We start from the raw sequence: 22,457 nt of genomic DNA on the forward strand, positions 1-22,457 counted from the left end.
TTTCAACATTCTGTTTACAGAACACAGTCCACTCGCTCTCATAATGTGGAGAAATGGGCAAAATGTGGAATCCTAACCACATGCTAACAAATTAGGCTATGAAGCTCCCAGCATCTTTAAAATGTTTGACTTTATATTTATCAAAAGTTCTTTTGCTGAATTAATATGATGCAGTAATATTTGCCATTGATATTATTTACAAAAACTCTTAACAATGAAGATCTGGCAGATGCATCCTGGGACTGTCTTATTGTTAAAATATATATCTGTCCATGTCATCATACTGACCTCTCTCAATGAATACACAAAAAGGTCTCATTTAGCTAAATGCCAGTAGTTATTAAAACTAGAGCAAACCAAGTAATACAAAAATTTCAGGCAAAGGATTCAAATTCAGCTATACAGTCATTTCAGCAGTTCTGATGGATATTCCAATATATGTTCTGTTTCTTTCTTTTTTTTTCTACTCATGGCAAACTTTTTTTTTTTTTTTGCTACTTCTCCCCTTTTAATTTTTGATCTTTTCTGAAGATGTTGTGGTAGAATATTTTATAATACATGGGGAAAGTTGTCAGATTTCACAAAGAGGTCCCATCAAATACCTGGCCATTTCTCCTTAAATCAGTTTTTACTAATCTGAGACTTTTCCTGGAATAATGAACAATTTAACTATAAATTGAACATATTTTGTTGGCTTGGCTTAGTTTTTTCTACATCTGACTTGAAGAGGTTTCATGCTCACAGTAGAACACTAGTGCTTTGTGCATCGGATATCCAAGGTTGCTACAGGACAAAAAAGAATCATCACAAAGTAGACAGCTATGGGAGGTTTTCTTCTTGGTGCAATATATTATATATACATTTCTCAATGTTTTTATACTTTATCTCTTGTCCTCTACAGGTCTTTTCCTGTCAGGAGCTAAAAATAATTCTGTGACTTGTCATTTCATATGCCATACCTTCTTGATTTTTACATTTTCACTTTCATAAATATTACTAAGTCAAACTATTCTTTGGTGGTCATTCCAAATCTAATTATCCGTGTTTGTCCTAAGGACAAAGACAAAAAAATGAAAGTGGAAACCAAATGGTTCACTCTAAAAGCACAAAATATATCCAAGGTGAACTTAAATGCATCACAAAGTACATTTTAATTCTGGTACTGCTGTTAAAATAGAAAAGTTCTCCTGCTAATATCTATTACTTGTGACATCCCTCTATTATATTTAGTGATATGTCTAACTGCTGTAGTATAACATGTGACATATTTCCTGTTGTAGCAGACTTTTCAGGAAAATAAGGTCCAGATTTTTATTCCTTTCCTCTAGAACTAGCAACTTGTTCTTACCTGCCATTTTATTCTTATACCACCTCAGCAAAAATTAATTTGTCCCAGTCCCCTTCAATAAACACATCATACCAAATTATGTTTGATGTCCTTTATTAAACTTCTATAAGCACAACTTTATTCACCAATATTTTAATTTATCATAGCATAAACATCCATATAACCATTAAATACTGTAGTGTAACCTTGCTCACCCTGGCCAAATAAGCAACATCCTTACCTCTGCTCACTTATTTTACTTATCAAGTCATCTCCCATCACTTACTTTCATTTTCCGTTTACTGAATTAAACATCCAACCAAATAAGCAGCATCCTTACCTCCGCTCACTTACATTTACTTATCAAGCAGTGTCTAACTGCTCACGTCCATTTCCCAACACATTGAAACGAACATTCAGCACCAGAGGGGAAACAGAAGAGGGACAAGCCTGCCCCTCTTCCCCATCCACCAGCCTAACCAGGCTGTTCCCCCTCCTTCACTCCAAATCATCCAACAAAACCTTCCAAAAAAAACCTAACCATACATTAAAAAGGTTGAAGCCAAACATCATTTGGTGTCCTCAGTCCTGTCTGAACCAAAATAAATTCCTGTCATCAACCTCTCAAAACCATATTATATAATACCCAAAGCAGCCAGTTGCCTGAGCAGCTGAAATTAAACCAATGATCCCCTGCAACACCAAAGTAATATCCATACCCTTGTATAACCTCTGCAAATCAAATATACCCTCACTTATCCTAGTACCAATCATAGCTTTTTAATTATGCCCAGGTCATTACCTGAAAAATGTACCACCAAAACTTTAAAAATCCCAACACTATCCGAAACAAAGCAAGCCTGAACTGCATGCCATCATACCTAATCAAAATGTCCTTTTGCCACCCAAAGGATATAATAATGACCAAAATGAGATTCCCATTTCTAAAAGTTCAGTTTAATGGTAATTCAACCAATATACCAACTATCTATTGTCAAGCAAAACATCTAATGGCAACAATAGCATTTGCTGACCTTTGTTTTACTCTCTCATGAGTAAAGAGTCTCTGAAATGTTATAACTATTTGTGCCATGCTTTGTTTGCATTAATGTCTGAGAATGATTTTGTATGTTCTGTTCATTACGTTCTCTCTGATTTTGAAATAGCCGCTCTTAAGAGTATATGGTTAAACTTTGCTGATGTTCAGTCCAAATTGTGTTTGTTTCACTTTGGGCAGAATGTATGGCGTAAAGTACAACACCTGGGACTCAGTTCACGGTACAATAACAATATGCAGTTTCAACTATACATCAAGTCTTTGGTTGCATTAGCCTTTCTTCCGAAGGAGAAGGTATTGGATACATTTACTCTATTAAAAGATAGAGTTCCTGAAGAAGGACATGAGTTGGTTAAGTATTTTGCAGACTACTACATTCACAGTAAACTACGTAAATTATGACTTATACTTGTGGTTCAATGAGGTACTGCGGTGGTGGTGCTGCGGTAGCGTTGTCACCTCACAGTAAGATATTGTCCTGTTCGATTCTCAGCTAGAGCATCTTCTGTGTAGAGACATGCGTGAACGGGCATACCTTCATTGAAGGTTGTGCATCAGGGCTGGTAACTTGGCGCATAAAAATCTACTGCCAATCATTAGCGGACTGTGGCGACCCCTAACCGGGAAAAGCTGAAAGACACGACAACAACTTGTGGATCAATGAGATTCCCTCCTTTATTTCCTATTAAGTTCTGGAATATTGCTGATCTAAATGACTTATGTCTGCCACGTACCCAAAATTTGGAAGAAGCATGGCACAGGAGGTTGAAGTGTTTGGTGGGCCCTAGGGTTACTAATTTAGATATTATCATGCGTGCACTGTGCAGTGAACAAGATCAGATTGATGAACTGAGGATTTGTATAGCTAGCGGGTGCCTCCTTCACCAAAGAAGCATAGATTGATTGAGAGACATAATCACTTTCAACAAATTCTGCAGAATAGACAGGAGTACTGTCCTTTAGATTTTGTTAGGGGCATAGCACATCTTTTAAAAATGCAAGTTGACACTGTTTCAAGTATATATCTGTATGAAGCAGCTGAGTATATAAACAATTGTGCAGTTTAAGATGTGGAAAAGTTGACTTATGTTCTGCATTTTAGGTTGGATACCTATTGTGTTTTGAGGACATACAACTATGAGTACAGCTATATCAGGTCTACAGCAGCACCATTTTATTTATGCTATTTGTTGTTGTTGTATACGTTTTGCATTTCCTGCTGTTAACACAGTTGTGATTATACGGAACCACAGTTGGTTTACTTATGGTTACAAGTCTGCTGCAAATGTATGTTGGCAATTTTCATGGGAATTTTGATACGTGAGGTGCAAATATTCAGTAACTTTCGGGTGCAGTTGAATATACCATTTATATGTCATATATGATCTATTTGTATGACTAATTGTCAGGGATTACTGAGTTTGGACACTGCTTGATGTTTTTCGGTGTATTGCAAGTCGTTGTATTGGGTGTGAAAATATAAACGTTCATATTTTCACTTGTCGGGAAAACGATGTGTCTGTGTTATGGTCATGGGTTTCCACTTGTCGATGAACTTTATATATATATATATATATATAATATATAAAACCAAAGAATAATCATGCTATTTGTGGTCTTATACATAGAATACATAAACGTTTAAATCATGTATGCAAGTACATTACCTGATAATTCCAACAGAGCTTATGAGACGTATATCAAACAATCCCTGTAACAACATAACCAATCATTAACAGATTTAAAATCTTTAATACATCAATATAATTGAGTTGTTATATTAGTATCAAACTGAAAGCTAGTTAAGTAGGCATCATTATAATAATCAAAGAAAGTTAAGCTACCATAAATAGCTACTAAGGGATACTATGTTTAAAATTTACTATCATTTCATTCATATATAACAATAACTTTATAGTTACAAGGTTTAGATGCAATAAATTGGTACAACATCAAATACCAAAATCAGGTAAACTGTGTGGTAACAAATGAAATCTTTCTATCTCATAGTATCAGCTCATATCCTTTCCCAATTCAAATGCACACCCATCTTGTCAATTCAAATCAGTGTTAATTATATTGACAGAAGTTGAAAAAAATTTAAATTAAGAATTAGTACATTTAAATAATATGCACAGTAGATGACCACATGTAAATCAGTGAGCATATATAAAGCATCTAACATCATATCTTTTAGTGTCATTCAGTACTGAACCAATAATGAAGTAAACTGACTGGCAGCATGAAAAAAAGCGTGGTAAATAAAGGTGAAATCCTACGAAGGTTGTCTTTTTACTCAAAGATGTCAGTGGAAAAAAGGGACAGTTAAGTCCCATAGCATAATGCAATTACATCTGTCTAATGCAATTAAAAAGATAAACAACCTGTACAAACAGAAGCATATATGAGCACTGCAATAACTCATATAAAAAAAATCATGTAGGTTATTTATATACACCACTTTGCCTATAAAGACTCCAAATGTAACTAAAGTTTCTCTGAGCATTCAAACTCAAACAAGGGCAGATTAGATATAAATATAAAATAATTACTCAATCAAATACTAATCAGCAAACATGAAGCACACCTCCAGTCACTGATAACATCATTTGTGCTACTCTAAACAATCAAATTCAAGAAATAACCACCTATATTCATACAAAGACATATCACATAAACATTAAAACAGGAGAAAGAAGCAAATGAGACATAAAAAGGAAATGGGAGAGAGACATGAAAAAAGAAACACATTATAGATGTCAACAAATTCTGAAATGACAGAGCCCAGACAGAGCAAATTATAGCATTAAGTGTTTTGAAAACGATACTAAGTTTTCATAAAAATAAAACTTGCATCAATTAAATATTGTTTCATTAATAAATCATTTATATAAATAATAATCAGCAATGAGCCAATTATCTACAACCTTGCACACCCACACACATACATCCGTTACTACTAGTAATATATACAAAAAAGAAAGAGAAAATACAGATAAATAGTGCAAGTAATGTCCATTTGTCTTTTAACTTCTTCATTGTTTCATTATTCTTCCAACCATTCTTTTCAGCATGCCTTTTCAGTGATGCAACACTTCAGTGCATTTCTTTAGTATGTTCTAAAATCTTATTCCCTTGGGTATAGGTAATGGCATTATCTAAGGAGTCAGACATTTTCTGACTATCTGGAAGAAAACGTCTATGTTTAGCTAGGAACAAAATATGCATCTTAATTCCTGATTTCCTCAGCTCCTTTATTAATAGCATGCATGCTTTCCATTTTACAACCACTGAAGTGTACTTGTTCTTATTAAATCTGATTGTATCTCTGCCCATTTTAATTGTAGAATTAGTCTTTGCAGATTTTTGTTTGTCTTGAGTAGAAAGACCTTTAACTATGACAGATCTGGGAGATGGAGTTTTCTTTTTGGAAGGATTTGTCAAGCATCTATGGGCTCTTTCTATTCCAAAGTACATAGCTTCTGGTAATTTCTAAGTTTTTGGTATCCAGGATGTTAGAAGCATTTGCCACATTGTCTCCTTCTTGTCTATCAGGTAATCTATAAATTATGATGTTGTTCCTTTAAGATCTATTTTCAAATTCCTCTATTTTGTTTAGTGGTCGATTATTTTGTTTCAAGAGAAATTTAGTGTTTTTTCTCCTTCTGAAAATCTGCCATCAATATCATTAAATGCTTACCTGTTATATGTTTTCTATTGTTTAACCATTTCATTCGATTGCTATATTCTTTCTTGGTTTAATCCATTTTTATCCAATCTGTCTATTTGCAGTGAAAGATCCAATATATTATTAAGCAATGACTGCTGTTCATTATTAAATGACAGTTCTTGAGAGGAGTATTTCAAATTACTCTTCTTTGGAAAAGACAGTTTCAGACTTTTGTGTGCAATTTTGAAAGGAAAACTAAGAAATAATAAGTTATTTTTTAAAATAAACTTCTTTAGTAGATTCCAGTAACGTTTTCTTCAACAAATAAAGTATTTCTGAAGTGTTTTCAGAAGGAAATCCTGTCAAAATAATATTAGGTGTATGGAGTAAACTTACAGTTCTGTTACCAGAACACCAACCTGGCCACACACCCCTATATAGTGTGCATTCTGATGCCATTCTTTAAGTTAAGTCCTTGTACGATGCCCACAAAGTATTATTCATTTTACTTACATCCTGAAGTAATTTTATATTCTGCACTTTTCTCTCCTTTTACGCCATTCATTAATGTGCTGCTTTGAAATTTATAAATTTGTTGTCAACTATATATTTGTCTTCCAACTGTAATTTATTCCTGCTCAAATCATGCTGTCTACTTTAATTTTGACTTGCCTGTTTGGCAGGTTGTGGCTGAAAACAGTGTCTTGACTAGTTCACTTACCCAGTTAACAAATGTTAAATAAACAAACAAATAAATAAATGATTTATTGGTCAGCCATCCTCATCCAATCTTACAGAACAAAAGACTCACCATGATTAATTCTGGTACAGTATGATTTCAGGGTGTATAAGGCATACCAAAAGATCAATATTTCAGTATTTTACCTTAGCTAAGGCCCTCAGCAGAGATTCATAGCTTCATATGTTTCCCAAGGCCACTGAGTCTTATGACCAGTCATGCCTTGTCAGTACTGTCCCTCAGACTGAACCACCTTTCTCCAGGAGGACCATACCAATCAATCAGGAGTAAATGTATGGATGTCTATTCAGACATCAGGTCACATTTAAAGAAATACAATGAATCGCACTGCTTTATACACAGGTAAAGTTTATAGAAACCAAAAAAAGCGTAAAAGTGAATAATGTCTCTGATGAAGTCTTTTCACTGATAAAGATAAAAGTAATCAGTCAATTTTTTATTTGTTTTACCAAATAAAAAGTTAATTGGGATGGGATCTGAGTAAGTTGGTGGTGTCTTTTCTGACAAGTAAAGTTTATTTCAACAGTTACGGAAGTGCTGCGCTATATGCTTGTAACTCAACCATATTTAATTTACCTGGTAATAAAGATTTAGGATCGTATTATTAGTATTTGGGAAAGTATTGAACTCATGAAGATATACGAGGTCCATTTTAATTTTGTCTCCAGTAGCATAATAAGCAAGACAAAAATCTCCCCTCAAAATTCAAAAGTCTGTAAGGCACTAAATAAAGGGATAGAGTTTCCAGCATCTCTTGGTAGCTCAGGGACTTTGGGCCTGTGATTTTATTTTTTTTATTTTACATTTGTTTACCAGGAAAGTCCGACTGGAGCAAGGTCCATTTACAGTAGAGGCCCAGGAAGAAAAGATCCATAACATAACAGTACAAATACAATAAATGACAAAAAAATTCTGTACAGAGGCATATATACAAATCAGAGCTCCATGTCTTTATATGACAATACATAAACCATGAATGACAGACAATTTCTATACAGTGGCATATATACAATCAAGGAGATTTTTTGTACCCGAGTTTGATTTGAGCAAGCTTGGTATATAGATAGCATAACTTTGAATTCCCTATTGGTAGTACAAAGCATAAAAATAAAGGAATGGAATCTGGAAAATATCTCTTTGATTAGGATCCTTTGGGATCTTTTTAATTGTTTGATATATATTTAATGAGATACAGCCCGACAGTGGCATCCCACTTGATAACTGGAAAGATTAATGCTGAGTATGAGGGAGTGGTTACCCCTTTAGACCTTATAATGATTAAACTTCTGTACTGTATGAAACAGCAAAATAAGGTAAACTCATACATATCACATAATGAAGGGCTCTTTCCTTATTCCAACTTGACCTGGTATATAAACTCTCTGTTTAAAAAAAATACCCACTTTTTGAATTACTTAAGGCAAACCAAGGCTTTTGTACTCATTGGTAACCTTATCTGAATGAAGATCCTTTTCAGATTTAAATGAAACCAATCACTAATCATACTTTCATTATTACTTATCATCCTTTTGTTGTTTTCATTAAACCAGATGCTTAATAAAGCCATGAGCATCTCCTCCTTAGAAGCCGTATGTGCTCAGATAAGACTTCCTATACATATCTCACTCTGAAATGAGTGAAATTTGTGGTGCTTCCGCTTTTCATTGCAAGGCAATTATTTCATTGATAATATTTGCTTTGCGTACTAGTTTTGAATTCCCTCCAGTTTATTTATCTCCTAATATGTATACATGGAAATATTAGAACAATCCTCCATTAGAGAATATACCATGCTTTTAAACAATGTGGGTTAAATCTTCTATTGTCTTCAGGATTAACTAGAAGGTGCAAAAATTATATGTAATATTCATACTTGCTTAATTGTTAAAACTCATCTGTCTGCCCCTACCCCTAAAAAAAAAAAAAAAAAAAAAAAAAAAAAAAAGAACTTTAAATCGAGGGCAAACTCTTAATAAACTATTTCTTGCATAACAGTAATGACTCTTCAAGATCTCAAGATGGAAACTATTGTACTTTTTGTTAAAAATGTATATTGTCTTTTATTGTTCAAGTATGCAACATATACAGATAGTCTTGTAATCTTTACTTGTCATGGCTGAGGTAGCGAGTAATGCCATCAGCAAAATCTTTCATCCAAACTTAGTCAGATGTTGTTTTCTAGTCATGGAGCTATTAAGCAAGAAAAAAAAATGCATTATATAAGGATAATGTATTCTACCCTTCATTTGTTTAACATACTTAATTCCACAACAGTCATTGCACAGTAAGAGAATAGCCTCTACTAGTCAACATTGTTTGTACAAAGGTGAAATGTGAGATCAAATCAAAGTCCCTAACCAGATCTAAGTAAATAATATCACCAGGTAAATTAGCTTCTGATGCGTCTACTACTAGCATATACACAATACTACTTAATATAGAATCTTCCATTGCTAAATGCATATTTACTAATATTTTTACATTTAGTAGATTACCTATTATCATTTCCAGTTATACCTTTCAAAGCATTTCCACAAATAAATGCCTGGCTAATTCACCTGTAGTTATAAGGGCAGCTAGCAAAACCTTCTTTATAAATTGGAGTAATATTAGCCTTTATTAAATTGGGGAGGCACAGCACTGCTCCACAGTCAGCTGAAAGAAATGTACTAAGCAAGGATACTGTCCCTGATTTGTCGTATTTATTGACTCTTGGATCCTCATTCTATAATTAGTGGACATCTTAATTGTGATGAGACAATTTTAGGCAAATGGTCTGAGATGTATGTTGCCTCTTGACTTGCATTTAGCAAACCAATCAGTAGTAAACTTTAAATCAGTGACCCCTATGCCATTTTATGTAAGGATAGTGTTGTTAATATTATCTCTTCTGTAACTGTTGACATGTTGTCCTTTGTGCGCTTTATTAAATTATACTTATGCCTGCACTTAGCCTTTTTCAGCTCAATTCTGAATTTCCTATAAATTTATCTCTTGCAAGAGCTACATCAACCTGAAAGTAAGTTTATAAACTCATCTGACAAATCTGTCTTCTCTTTGCCAGTGTTCTCTATTTTTCGTATTGTGGCACTAACTTCCAGAGCAAATATTCTTTTGTGATGGGGCCATAATATGAATAATATGTTTGGTTTGGAGCAGAAAAATTCCTTTGATTCTTCTGCAGTGAAGGAATTCATTTTAGTAACCCAGTACCAACAAATCTGCCTTTATTTATTGTGTGTTTGAAAAAGTCTTGATAATTGCCAAAAGATCACAATGCTATTGTTTTTCTTAAAGTGCGATATAGCAGTTGCAGCTCCTGTTTGTTTAGCTAGAATTAAGCTAGTTATGGCATTTTTAACCTCAGGGCTGCAGCATTTCTTACTCATTGCATCGGACATTAACTCCAAGCATTATTGGATACCACTATCTGATTCACTGTATTATATCAATCTTAAGTAGTGTTTGAAAGCTTATTGGCATAGCTTCCGTTTGGCAATGTTGTTTTGAGTTTGCCAATACAGCTAAATGCTAGAACATCGTTATAAGATTTGGAATATATCCCTAGTCTAGAGGCGTTGTAGAAACTTGTGGCAGTCACAGCTTCCATTTTTGTTTTTTTTTCTTGGGCAGTTTCTGATTGCCAAAAGTCTCAATGCTTTAGTGCCATTACTTATTCTTTGTATTAAATTCCTCTGTAGTGAAACTAGGAAGCTTGCACTTGCAGCTCAAGTTTAGTTGGGTTAGATTCTAAATATCCTTTTGGTTATAGAGTGTTCTTAGTAATATTTTCCTGTATTTTACTCTGTGCACTAATGTAATTCAAACAGCTTTCTACTATTTACCACTCTGGACTTATAAGTCTGGTACCAGACGTGGTATTATAACTGCAATGTATGTTTTATTTTGACTGCTAATTACATTTGAATGTTTTTTTCCTCTGTAATATTTTAAGTGCTACACTGTATTGTTTCACCTCCAGTATCTTCCTCTTTCACTCACCTCCCTCCTAACCCATGCACCACCTACGCACATGTAAGTCAAGGGATCTGCAACACATTTTAAACAGCTAACCTACCATCAGTGTATTCTTCTCTCCCTCTAAACCTCTAACTAAACAGTAACCATTTTCTTTATCATATTCTTCTTTTCAGCCAAATATTGCTGTGATCCCTGCTACTGGGGCCTCCCACCACTGTGTTGAATACCTTACCCTGGATATAGCTACAAGGATCCCTGCTACATCCACTTTTTAAGAAAAGATCACCAAAGAGAGCAATCTAACCTTAAACTCCTCAACCTCCCTTCAGAACTGTTGATTGTATGTATCTGAGCTATAATTGTTTTTAGCAGCACTGCCCCAGTACAGAGCTCAGCCACATGTTCTCTAACAGCCTATTCCAACTAGACTACCCTTCTCCACATTGCCCCCACCCCATTTCTGTTCTTTCCTATTTTATGCTACTTTCTGGGTCCACCACAGTGCTGTTGTAAGATTTGGCCACAAGTTGGCAGTGCTATCCCTCTTTTCACATTTCAGCTACCAAACCCACCTAACTACCCTGTCTCTCATGTATTCCTCACTTATCCCTACTAGACTAGATACATTACAAAAGATATATCCCACTCTACAATCTTCTTTGCTGAACCTTGCTAAACTCGTTTTTTGTTACAATTACAAAGTTAAAATTCTATTTAGTTGTTATCCATCACGTATAGTGTCCCAGAGTCAACCCTTCAGTGTCTCACAACATACCTTACTCTATGTCGTTTTAAGAACTTTTTTCTACACTTTTCTCTAAATAAATGTACTTCTTTTTGCACTTATCTTATGCCTATCACTGTTTCACTTTCTTCACATTGACTGATTGTTTTTTCCTTACCTTGCCCTCTATCTCCTTGGCCCAGCTCTTCCGGCTCTGTTTGCCCTGTGGGCTCACTCTGCTCCCCTACCCTACCCCATTCCCACCAATCCCCATTGCAGTTAAAATTATACCTGCTAAACCCCTCCCACCAAAACTGACACACCCACTCCACCACTCAGGTCACACCAATAATTTCCCTCTCAAATATACTACTACACGCCCTTATCTCTAACTTCTTCTAACTGTACCGTAGTGTTAGGTCTAACACACCCTTCCCCTCCTATCACTAAAGTAATATAAAATACAAAAAACAATCAAGCACAATGTCCATCCTACACCTAAAAGTAGCACTCAAAATAGTAACTATTCTTGTACTTCTTTTATTTTCCATACTCACATCCTACCAAACACAACTTAATCCCACTAGCTCAACTCAGTGGCAAACCAACACTATAGACAATTCACTAAAACTTCAACATTTCCCACTATCCCCACATGATCTTGCCTCAATCCTTCAATACTCCTGCATAAATAATAAAACAATCAACAAAGTCAACCCTTACTCATCCCAAAAACAAAATAAAATACTTCAAAAACTACTTAAGCTCTACCTAATTCTAACCCAAAAACTCACTTGCTACGGTGATATACATCTTAACCCAGGACCCACCTGTTCTCCCCATCCAAACCTAAATCAACTAAATCCTCTCAACAATAGGTCTAACCCGTCACTTCTATTCTTAAACATCAACGTTAGACATATACTCAGCAAAGTTCAAGACCTTCATGCCCTTTTTGCCTTTTATAAACCTGATTTAGCCATACAACAGAAACCTGGCTTAAACCAGAACATCACAATAATGAAATTACTCCCCCTGGCTATAACATTTAATGGAAGGATAGTACAGTAAAAAAAGGATGAGGTATAGCCATAATCTGTCAAAATCATCTCATATAGGAACAAGTTAATTATAACCCCCAAGAAGTTAATCATACCAAACTGATTATTGCTAAATTAAAAATAAATTCTAACAAACATATAGTTGTAGCGGGTGTCTACATCCCACCAGGAAAAGACATTACCACTATGGAGGACCTTTTACCCTGGATGGCTATCTCTCACCCACAGGAGACTACAATCCTAGGAGACTTTAACATTGACTGGTCCGCCTGTACCAGACACAACACCTCTACCCATATTAATCTTCATGGGTTTACACAAATCATAGACACTCCCACTGCAATAGACAAAAAATTTAATCGTCATTCCATCTTAGACTGGATACTTCTGTCTAACACTTCTGTCGCACACCAATCAGGCTGCCTACCAGACAGCTTGAGCAACCACCAACCTACATATCTTATTAAGAATAAATCCCACCATTGCAAGCAATCCACCCTTAGAATAGTTCATAACAAAAAGAACTTCAAATCTAAGGACCTAAACAAAGAACTAAAAAACTGCAATTGGTCCCCTCTAGATGAAGCAGTTTATTACTTTAACTCCACCTTTCTCAATGTCCTGAGACATCATGCACCAGTCTGAACCATCAGACTAAAAAGAGACTATGCCCTCTTGTTAACAAAGGAGACTAAAGCCATAATGAAAGATAGAGACAGAGCCTGGGCTCAGTATCATAAACTAAGAACCACTACTGCAAAACAAAACAACTCCACTCTGTAATAAGACCAAACAGCTCATTAAACTTGATAAAGCCTAATACTACAAAACCTTACAAGAAAGGCACACTAATAACCCCCAGAAATTCTGGGCCTCAATAAACAGACTACTGCACCCAGGTAAAACCGGCACTCCTATATTACCAACCAACAATGAGAACACCCCCACACAATTCAACAAATTCTTTACTGAAACAGTACAAGCCCTTTCTAACATCCTAAATAGCACCACCGGCACCATCCTTTCTCCAACCCCCACTACCCCTACTACAAAAGAGTCTCTCTCTGGCTTCTCCTTATTTCCAATGCCCACTCAACGTATTACTAAAATCCTCAAAAAATGAAAACCTACCACGCTATCTGCTGACAAACTTCCAGCAGACTTCCTTCAGCTATCAGCTGAATCCATATCCTACCCTGTATCTATCCTCATAAACAGATCCATATCTGAATGTAAAATACCTAACCTGTGGAAAATATCTCATATTATTCCACTCCACAAAGGCAGCAACTCCCTTGAACTGACCAACTGCTGACCAATTGCAATTTTATCACCTTTATCAAATTATTTTAGAAAGAGTAGTACATTCCCAGCTTATGCAATACTTTCTAAGTAATAGCCTTATAACAACATCCTAACATGGTTTTTGGTCTTCCCATAGCACCACAACAGCCCTACTCTCTTACACCAATATAGTTAACACCTACAGAAACAATGGTCTCTTTGAATCTTCTGTATGCTTAGACTTATCTAAAGCCTTTGATATGGTCAACCACAGCATACTGCTTAACACTCTATCTACCCTTAACATAAACCCTGTCACCATATCATGGTTTTAGAACTTTCTGTATGACCGTCAACAAGCAGTGCTTTGGCAGGACCAACTATCCCCCCTTCTGCCTGTAATGATAGGAGCAGTGGCGGCTGGTGACTTCAAAATAAAGGGAGGCTGCAGGAGACAGCTAAATGGGTGAGGCCAATGGGAAGGGGTGCAGCCAATTAGAAAGGGGTGGGACTATGCTCAAAACCAGAAAAACTGACTCCTGGAGTGACCTGGGTGCCAGAATGTCATTATGAGAGCCCAATCAAGACAAAATGAAGTGTAGAAGAAAAAAAAAATTCAATACATTGGTTACATGACAGCTTACTTAATATCTAGATGGAAACAAAAAGGTTGTGAGGCATGAAAAAAATACTTTTTAGATACATTATTGGAATGCCAAAGTCAAGTATAAAAAACAAGCAGCACTCAGCTCAAACCACTTCTCCTTGCACTGCAGTTCTAATTATAATTTATATTCAGCTTTATAAAAGTACCAAGTAACATGCTGAAAGTAGCAATCTCTGTGATACCAAAAATGTTTCTTATGCAAAACAGACCTGCTGCCTGACAACAAAAATCTACTTGTTTCATGGGGAAAACATGATCAAAGTAAAAAATGAACAGCAAACAAGAAACAAGCTCAAGATAAATTGCTTAAAGGATTACTGCACAGGTTATGGACCACACATGATAGATTGGCATTATGTTTAGTTTACAGGTAAAGCCTGCAAAGATGACTGCAAGTCTCCAACAAATGTAATGAGCTTCTGAAAATACTGTAATCCTGTCCTTTATTACAAATACTGTCATGTGCATTTCAATACCTAAGGCTTATATGTTATCTAGTTGTGTAAATAGTTTATGCATGGGAACAACAAAAATGCTTTCAGTGTTATAATTCTTTAACAGTATGCGTATTAAAGCTTACTTGCATCTTACAACCTCAGAAAAGCTTACCTGATGATCATTAAAGCATTGCTACTTAAACACAGAGCAACAGATGCTGCAACAGCATGCATTTTCTGAATAATAAAGTTATGTTCAGAGATGCTGTTATGTATAGCTTTATGGTCACCACATAAAAAGTAATAACAATTTTCTGGAGCTATCTAAAGTAGCTGCTGATTTATTTCCTGTAACTTCCTCAAAAATACACATTGCAATATCAGTAAGATTGCTAGGCTTATGGTAAACAGATTCATAGGCATTCATATAAAATGAAGTACAGAAAGGCAGTTTTATCTGCACAACTGTAAAGAAATTCAAATATAAAAGAAAAATGTTTTTAATATAAAAATACATACATATAATAAACAGATTTTAAATAGTCTTGTGCATTGATAATATGTACATTACATGATGCTTTGGCACTGCTTATTATATACAAGTCAAGCCTTTTCTGATAAAAATATCTTAATCATACATTACTACACGAGCTGCAGTGCTGAATGCAGTAAAATAAGGTTTGCATAATTATTTTTACTGTGCACAGGTTGGGGTTTACCTTATTTCAAGAGATAATGTCATCTATTTTTTCTAGCGGTCTTATTTAAGTAAAACAGGACCACCTGCCTCACCATACTCATGGATACTAATCCTGTCCCTAACTCTAACACTACACATTAACTTATTATTTATTTATTTATTTATTTAAATTTGTTGACCGGGAGTGTCCGACTGGACGTAGGTCCATTTTCAGCGGAGGCTCAGGGAGAAAAGCTCCACAGTAAAATAAACAGACAGTAGTTGCATTGGATTACATAGCGATTAACAATTTAACACAGCAATTACTTACAACATATTTACAGATGAAGAACATAGTACATCTGTAGACAACTAGAATCTTTATCTGTGAAGTACATAACAGACATTAACAAATGTTAAAATGAGAAGTTCCTGCTGTATAATAAGTACTAGGCTTATGAGCATCTCAGCTTGCTATAATCAAGGTAGTTAGTGGAGTGGAAAGAAAGGTAGTGGTTGGATGGGGTGGATGATATTAGAGTGGGAGTTACAAGGGCATAGCCAGCATGTTTTTAGGTGCGCTTTTAGTAATGTTTTGAAGTGGGTGCATGATGGTACAGAGGTAATTGTGGGTGGGAGTGAGTTCCATAATTTGGCTATGGCACAAGAGAATAGTGCTTCACCAGCAGAGTTATTGGCTTTAGTGATCTGCAAGTGATTTTTGTTGCTGGATCTTAGTGGTCTAGTGGTCCGATAGGGTTGGAGTAGATTCTGGAGGGATGGGACATTTAGTGGATGGTTTACTAGTTTGTGGGCGAGTGAGAGTTGATACCACTGAAGGAGGTGAGGGAGTTCAACCCAGCCCAGTTCCACAAGTGAGAGACAGTGGTGACTACGGTAGGATGCCCCTGTGGTGAATTTGGCGATTTTGTTGTAGCAGGTCTCTAGCTTGTTTAGATCACATTGCCTTAGGTTGGTATATATTGGAGAGGCATAAAGTTGGGTGGAGATAAGGTGGGAATTTGCTATTGAAATCTTTGCTGCTTTGGTGAGAAATTGCTTATTTCTGTATAACGCTCCTATTTTTTGTGGACTTTTTTTATGGTCATGGATATGTGAATGTCAAATTTTAGTTTATTGTCTATTTCCACTCCTAGCAATTTGGTGTGTTCAGTTGGGTATATAGTGGTGTTGTCTTTTGCTGTGATGTTAAAGTGAGAGTTGTTTTGAGTATGTTTGGTGGGTTGGAAGATGAGTAGTTTAATTTTGTTTGGGTTGAGTATTAATTGGGCATTGGATAACCATGTTTCAACAGAGGAAGAGGCTTCCTGTGTGACTTTTTGCAGTTTTGGTAGGGACTGGGCTGAGCAGATGATGGTCGAGTCATCTGCGTATTGTGTGAGTGTGCCATGTTTGGTGGCAGAGACTAGATTACTGGTGTAAACAGAGAAGAGTAGGGATCCAAGGATGGATCCTTGGGGAACCCCTACGGAGACAGGTAGTTTGGGAGATATGTCATTCTGCCATACAACGGATTGTTGGCGGTCAGACAGGTAACTCTGAAACCAGTTGGTGACTGATTGTGAGAAGGATAGGTTATTGAGGACAGAGATAAGTTGTTTGTGTGGGACCATATCAAATGCTTTAGATAGGTCTAGGAAAGTAGCAGAGGAGAGATAGCCATTGTTTTTATGCTGAAGGATAGTGTTAGTAAAGGAGAGTAAAGCAGTGGTGGTGCTATGGTTTGGTCAGAAACCACATTGAGTACTGGAAAGGAGGTTGTTAGTAAGGAGGTAGTCTGAGACCTGAGAGTGTATGCATCTCTCTAGTATTTTGGAGAGTGGCGAGAGAATAGCTATGGGGCGGTAATTGGTTAGCTCTGTGGAGGGTCTGCCTTTGTGGAGGGGAATTAACTTTCCACAGTGTGGGAACATAACTTTCTGACAGAGATTGGTTAATCAAGATGGATACTGGGTAGACCAGAGCATCAGCTGCGATTTGTAGGTATTCACTTGGGAGGTTGTTTGCTGCTAATTTGGTGGGTTTAACTTTAGTTAAGAGTTTTTTTATGTTAGAGGTAGGTACAGGAGAAAAAGAGAAGGCAGTGGGAAGATTACTAGTTGAAGGTGCGGGTTGGGCAGGAGGGGAGTTGTGTTGTTTAGCTAGTGATAGTATGGTTTGGGTGAAGTGTGTGTTGAATGAGGTAGCAATATTTTCTGAGGAGTGAGGGATGTTAGGAGGAGGGTACTGACTTTACCTGGGTGGAGGATGGAGTTTATGGAGGACCAGAATTGTTTGGGGCTGTGTTGCGAGGAGTCTAGGGCAGACTGGTAGTATTGGAATTTGTCCTGTTTTATTAGCTTTTTGACTCTAATGCGTAGTTCTAGGAATTTCTGTCTAGCTGAGGGGGTTTTGGTTTTGCACCAGTGCTCCCAGGCTTTATCCCTGTTTTTCATTTCTGACTTAGTGGTTTTCTGTAGCCATGGGGAGGGTTGTGCTTTGGTTCTGGAAAATCTTATGGGGGCATGGTAATTAAGGATGTTCAGGAAGGTAGTATTAAAAAATTCAACTGTGTCATCTAGACTGAGGTACTTTTGAGGATGCCAGTTGCATTCTTTGAGGGATGAGATGAATGTGAGTGGGTTAAAGTTTAGTTTTTTACGTATTTGACGGTAGATGACAGGTTTAGCTTGGTATAGGTATTTTTTGAGTAGGAATGTTGGGGAGTGATCACTGAGGCTATCTGATAAGCAGCCTGTTATATATGAATGGGGGCTCTTACTGACTAGTATCCAATCCAGGGTAGTGTGCTTGCTGGAGTTTTTATTTATCCTGGTTTTTGACTGGACTAGTTGGGTGAAGCCATGAAGGTGTACATGATGGGTTGGATTGTTGCCAGAACAGGATTGCCAGTCAATATTGAAATCACCTAAGATGATATTTTTTTGGGAGAGATGGTGGGTAGACCAGCTGAGGAGGTTTTCTAGTGGAGGGATGTTTTGGCCAGGTGGGAATTAGAATCCAATTATGTTGATGGTTTTGTTTTGGTTAATTTTGAGGTTGGTATATATTATTTCTTCATTGCCTATTTGTGGAGCTGATGATTTTAAGATCTGGATGTTTAGATGCTGTTTAAATATTATAGCTACACCACCTCCTTTTTTGTTTAGCCAGTCTACTCTTAGTATGCCATAACCTGTAGGGAGTATTTGCTCACTGGTAATGTGAGGTTTTAGCCAGGTTTCTGTCAGGATGACTATATCTGGGGAGTACAAGTCTATGGTGGCATGGAGTTCATGGACTTTGTTGGATATATTTCTAATATTTAGGCTTAGTAGAAGGAAGTCACTTGGCTTTCTATTGGCTGTAATATGGGAGAAGTTGTGGTTTCTAGTCTGATTATGAGGATTGGGGTTGGAGATGGTAGGGCCAGGGTTGGGGTGGATGTCTCCACTTAGGACTAGTTTTGATATGCATGAGATTATTAGTTTTCTCAGTTTTTGAATGTGTTTGTTTATAAGGGAAACTTTATGATTGTGCTCTGTGGGTAATAGGTATGGTGGGAGGGTTACTATGTTAAGTTGTAGGGATGCTTTATGTTTGAGTAATATAGTTGGTAGAATATGTGGGGGGTGCATAGGGATGGTTCTTGAGCTGGTGGGAGGGGAGCTGAGTGTGGGTGAGACATGAGTGGTGGTGTGAGTAGTAGTACAGTGGTAGTGGTTGAGTGTGGGAATGATGGAGCTTTGGTAGGATGTAAGATATGTAAGGAGAGTGCATGCAGTGAGCATAGGAAAGGTATGTGTGTACATGTTAGTTGAGGAGGTGTGATAGTAGTGGGAAGATGGATGAGGTAGTGTTGGGTTAGCGCTGTGATTGGCTATTGGAAAGATGGGAGGGGTTTGAGTGCAATAAAGGTGGGGAGCAAAGCGGGTAGAGACCCTGTTAGTTGCTTGTATGAGGGGGCTGGAAACAATCACAAAGCAAAGACAAGTATGTGTCAAGAAACAATCACAATTGACCAAGGACTGCTCTGAAACTGTAAGTAATTTCTTAATTTCTCAGGTTGAAAAACAGGATAACCTTGTATCAGTAGGCTACTGTGGTCATAGTTTAAATTAACAAACACACAGTATTGATCAGTTATGGATACTATTTGCTAACAGAAGGGAATAAGAGAAAGTGGAAGGTGTGTGTGTGTGTGTGTGTGTGTGTGTGTGTGTGTGTGTGTGTGTGTGTGTGTGTGTGTGTGTGTGTGTGTGGGGAGGGGGGCTGCTTACAAGCCAAAGCAGAGTGCTCTCCAGGGGAAAATGAATATTGTCTCAAACAGGTAGACACATACTCAAAGTTAACTGTAGCTGTTTGCAGACATTTCAGACCAGGACTGCGCTTTTCTTACAAAAATGTTAAAGGTGGTACCGCAGTTGAATACTTAAGAGTGGTGTTAGGTCTAGAAAAGAAGAGTACAGAGAGGAGTAAGTACTTTTGAGATGGTAAATATATATTATAAAGATTATAAAAAAGACACTGAGCAAATAGCTACCGCATGCAGGACAATGTCTTGAACCAACTTCTTAGTATATGCAGATACTGAGCCAATTGGAAGAACATTAGGAAAAAAAACCCAGACAGTTATGCAGTCACAGATAAAAATATAGTGAGCAGCAATCTGTTGTGGTTGTCTAATGTGATTCTATCCACCAGTAACAGCACAATTATATAGAAATAATTAGACACTAGTATGAGCTGTCTACACACAATACAATTACATGAATAACATTAGTGAACAAGGTGCAGCTATGCAAATAGACCATACATACTATTATACTAAAAACAACTTGGTGCATACAAATGCTAGCATGCCATAGTAACATCCAATAATAAAGCATAAATCATATTTGATGTCTAACACAATTCAACATAAACATATACAGTTGTAAAATGTCTAATACAATTCAACATAAATAGGCATTTACAGTTGTAAAACACTTACTGGAGAGACACTGAGCCTTCATGGGGCCTGTAGCAGAGTGGATTGTAGTTTTAAAAATGGTGCCTGCCACACGTAATATTTATTAACTTTGGGATTGTCTTAAGGTAATACACAGGGAAGGGGGAGGGGAGAACAAGAGTGTGAGCAGGCAGTTCTTTGTACTGCTGCTAATGAGCCAAAGCAAAGACAAGTATGTGTTAAGAAATAATCACAATTGACTAAGGACTGCTCTGAAACTGTAAGTCATTTCTTAATTTCTCATGTGGAAAAACAGGATAACCTTGTATCAGTAGGCTACTGTGGTCATAGTTTAAATTAACAAACACAGAGTATTGATCAGTTATGGATACTATTTGCTAACAGAAGGGAATAAGAGAAAGTGGAAGATGTGTCTGTGTGCGTGTGTGCATGTGTGCGTGTGTGCGTGTGTGCGTGTGTGTGTGTGTGTGTGTGTGTGTGTGTGTGTGTGTGTGTGTGTGTGTGTGTGGGGGGGCTGCTTACAAGCCAAAGCAGAGTGTTCTCCAGGGGAAAATTAATATTGGCTCAAACAGGTAGACACATACTCAAAGTTAACTGTAGCTGTTTGCAGACAGTTCAGTCCCAAACTGCGCTTTTCTTACAAGAATGTTAAAGGTGGTACCGCAGTTGAATACTTAAGAGTGGTGTTAGGTTCAAAGTTAACTGTAGCTGTTTGCAGACAGTTCAGACCCAGACTGCACTTTTCTTACAAGAATGTTAAAGGTGGTACCACAGTTGAATACTTAAGAGTGGTGTTAGGCTCAAAGTTAACTGTAGCTGTTTGCAGACAGTTCAGACCCGGACTGTGCTTTTCTTACAAGAATGTTAAAGGTGGTAGCGCAGTTGAATACTTAAGAGTGGTGTTAGGTTCAAAGTTAACTGTAGCTGTTTGCAGAAAGTTCAGACCTGGACTGTGCTTTTCTTACAAGAATGTTAAAGGTGGTACCGCAGTTGAATACTTAAGAGTGGTGTTAGGTTCAAAGTTAACTGTAGCTGTTTGCAGACAGTTCAGACCCAGACTGCGCTTTTCTTACAAGAATGTTAAAGGTGGTACTGCAGTTGAATACTTAAGAGTGGTGTTAGGTTGAAAGTTAACTGTAGCTGTCTGCAGACCGTTCAGACCCGGACTGCGCTTTTCTTACAAGAATGTTAAAGGTGATACCGCAGTTGAATACTTAAGAGTGGTGTTAGGTTCAAAGTTAACTGCAGCTGTTTGCAGACAGTTCAGACCCGGACTGCGCTTTTCTTACAAGAATGTTAAAGGTGGTATCGCAGTTGAATACTTAAGAGTGGTGTTAGGTTCAAAGTTAACTGTAGCTGTTTGCAGACATTTCAGACCCGGACTGCGCTTTTCTTACAAGAATGTTAAAGGTGGTACCGCAGTTGAATACTTAAGAGTGGTGTTAGGTTCAAAGTTAACTGTAGCTGTTTGCAGACAGTAACTTATGAAAATCTCTTTCATAGGTTCATAGGTGTTTACTAGGCTAATGACCAAAAGGGTCTTTTTAAGCCTAGCCATGCATCCCAAATCTCTGACAAGTTCTGCTACCCTTGGTAAGTGTAAGCATGGTCCTGGGAGATGAACCATTTACAGGTTACCCGTTTGCATCAGAGACATAGGTGCCAAACTAAGGATGAATTTCCAGTTTCTCATCCAACTGTCCAAGTTTCACTTGAATTAGTTTAGGGAGGAAATCTGCTTCACATGGATGGGGAGCCTGTTCCATAGATGGTGTAGTCTCTGAGATACATACTTCTCTCTCCAGCAGGTCCTATTTATATCACTGGCAAGGTTTAAG

The sequence above is a fragment of the Protopterus annectens genome, chromosome 4.part1 (assembly GCF_019279795.1).
Source record: "Protopterus annectens isolate FY-2018-M chromosome 4.part1, PAN1.0, whole genome shotgun sequence".
NCBI lineage: Eukaryota > Metazoa > Chordata > Ceratodontiformes > Protopteridae > Protopterus > Protopterus annectens.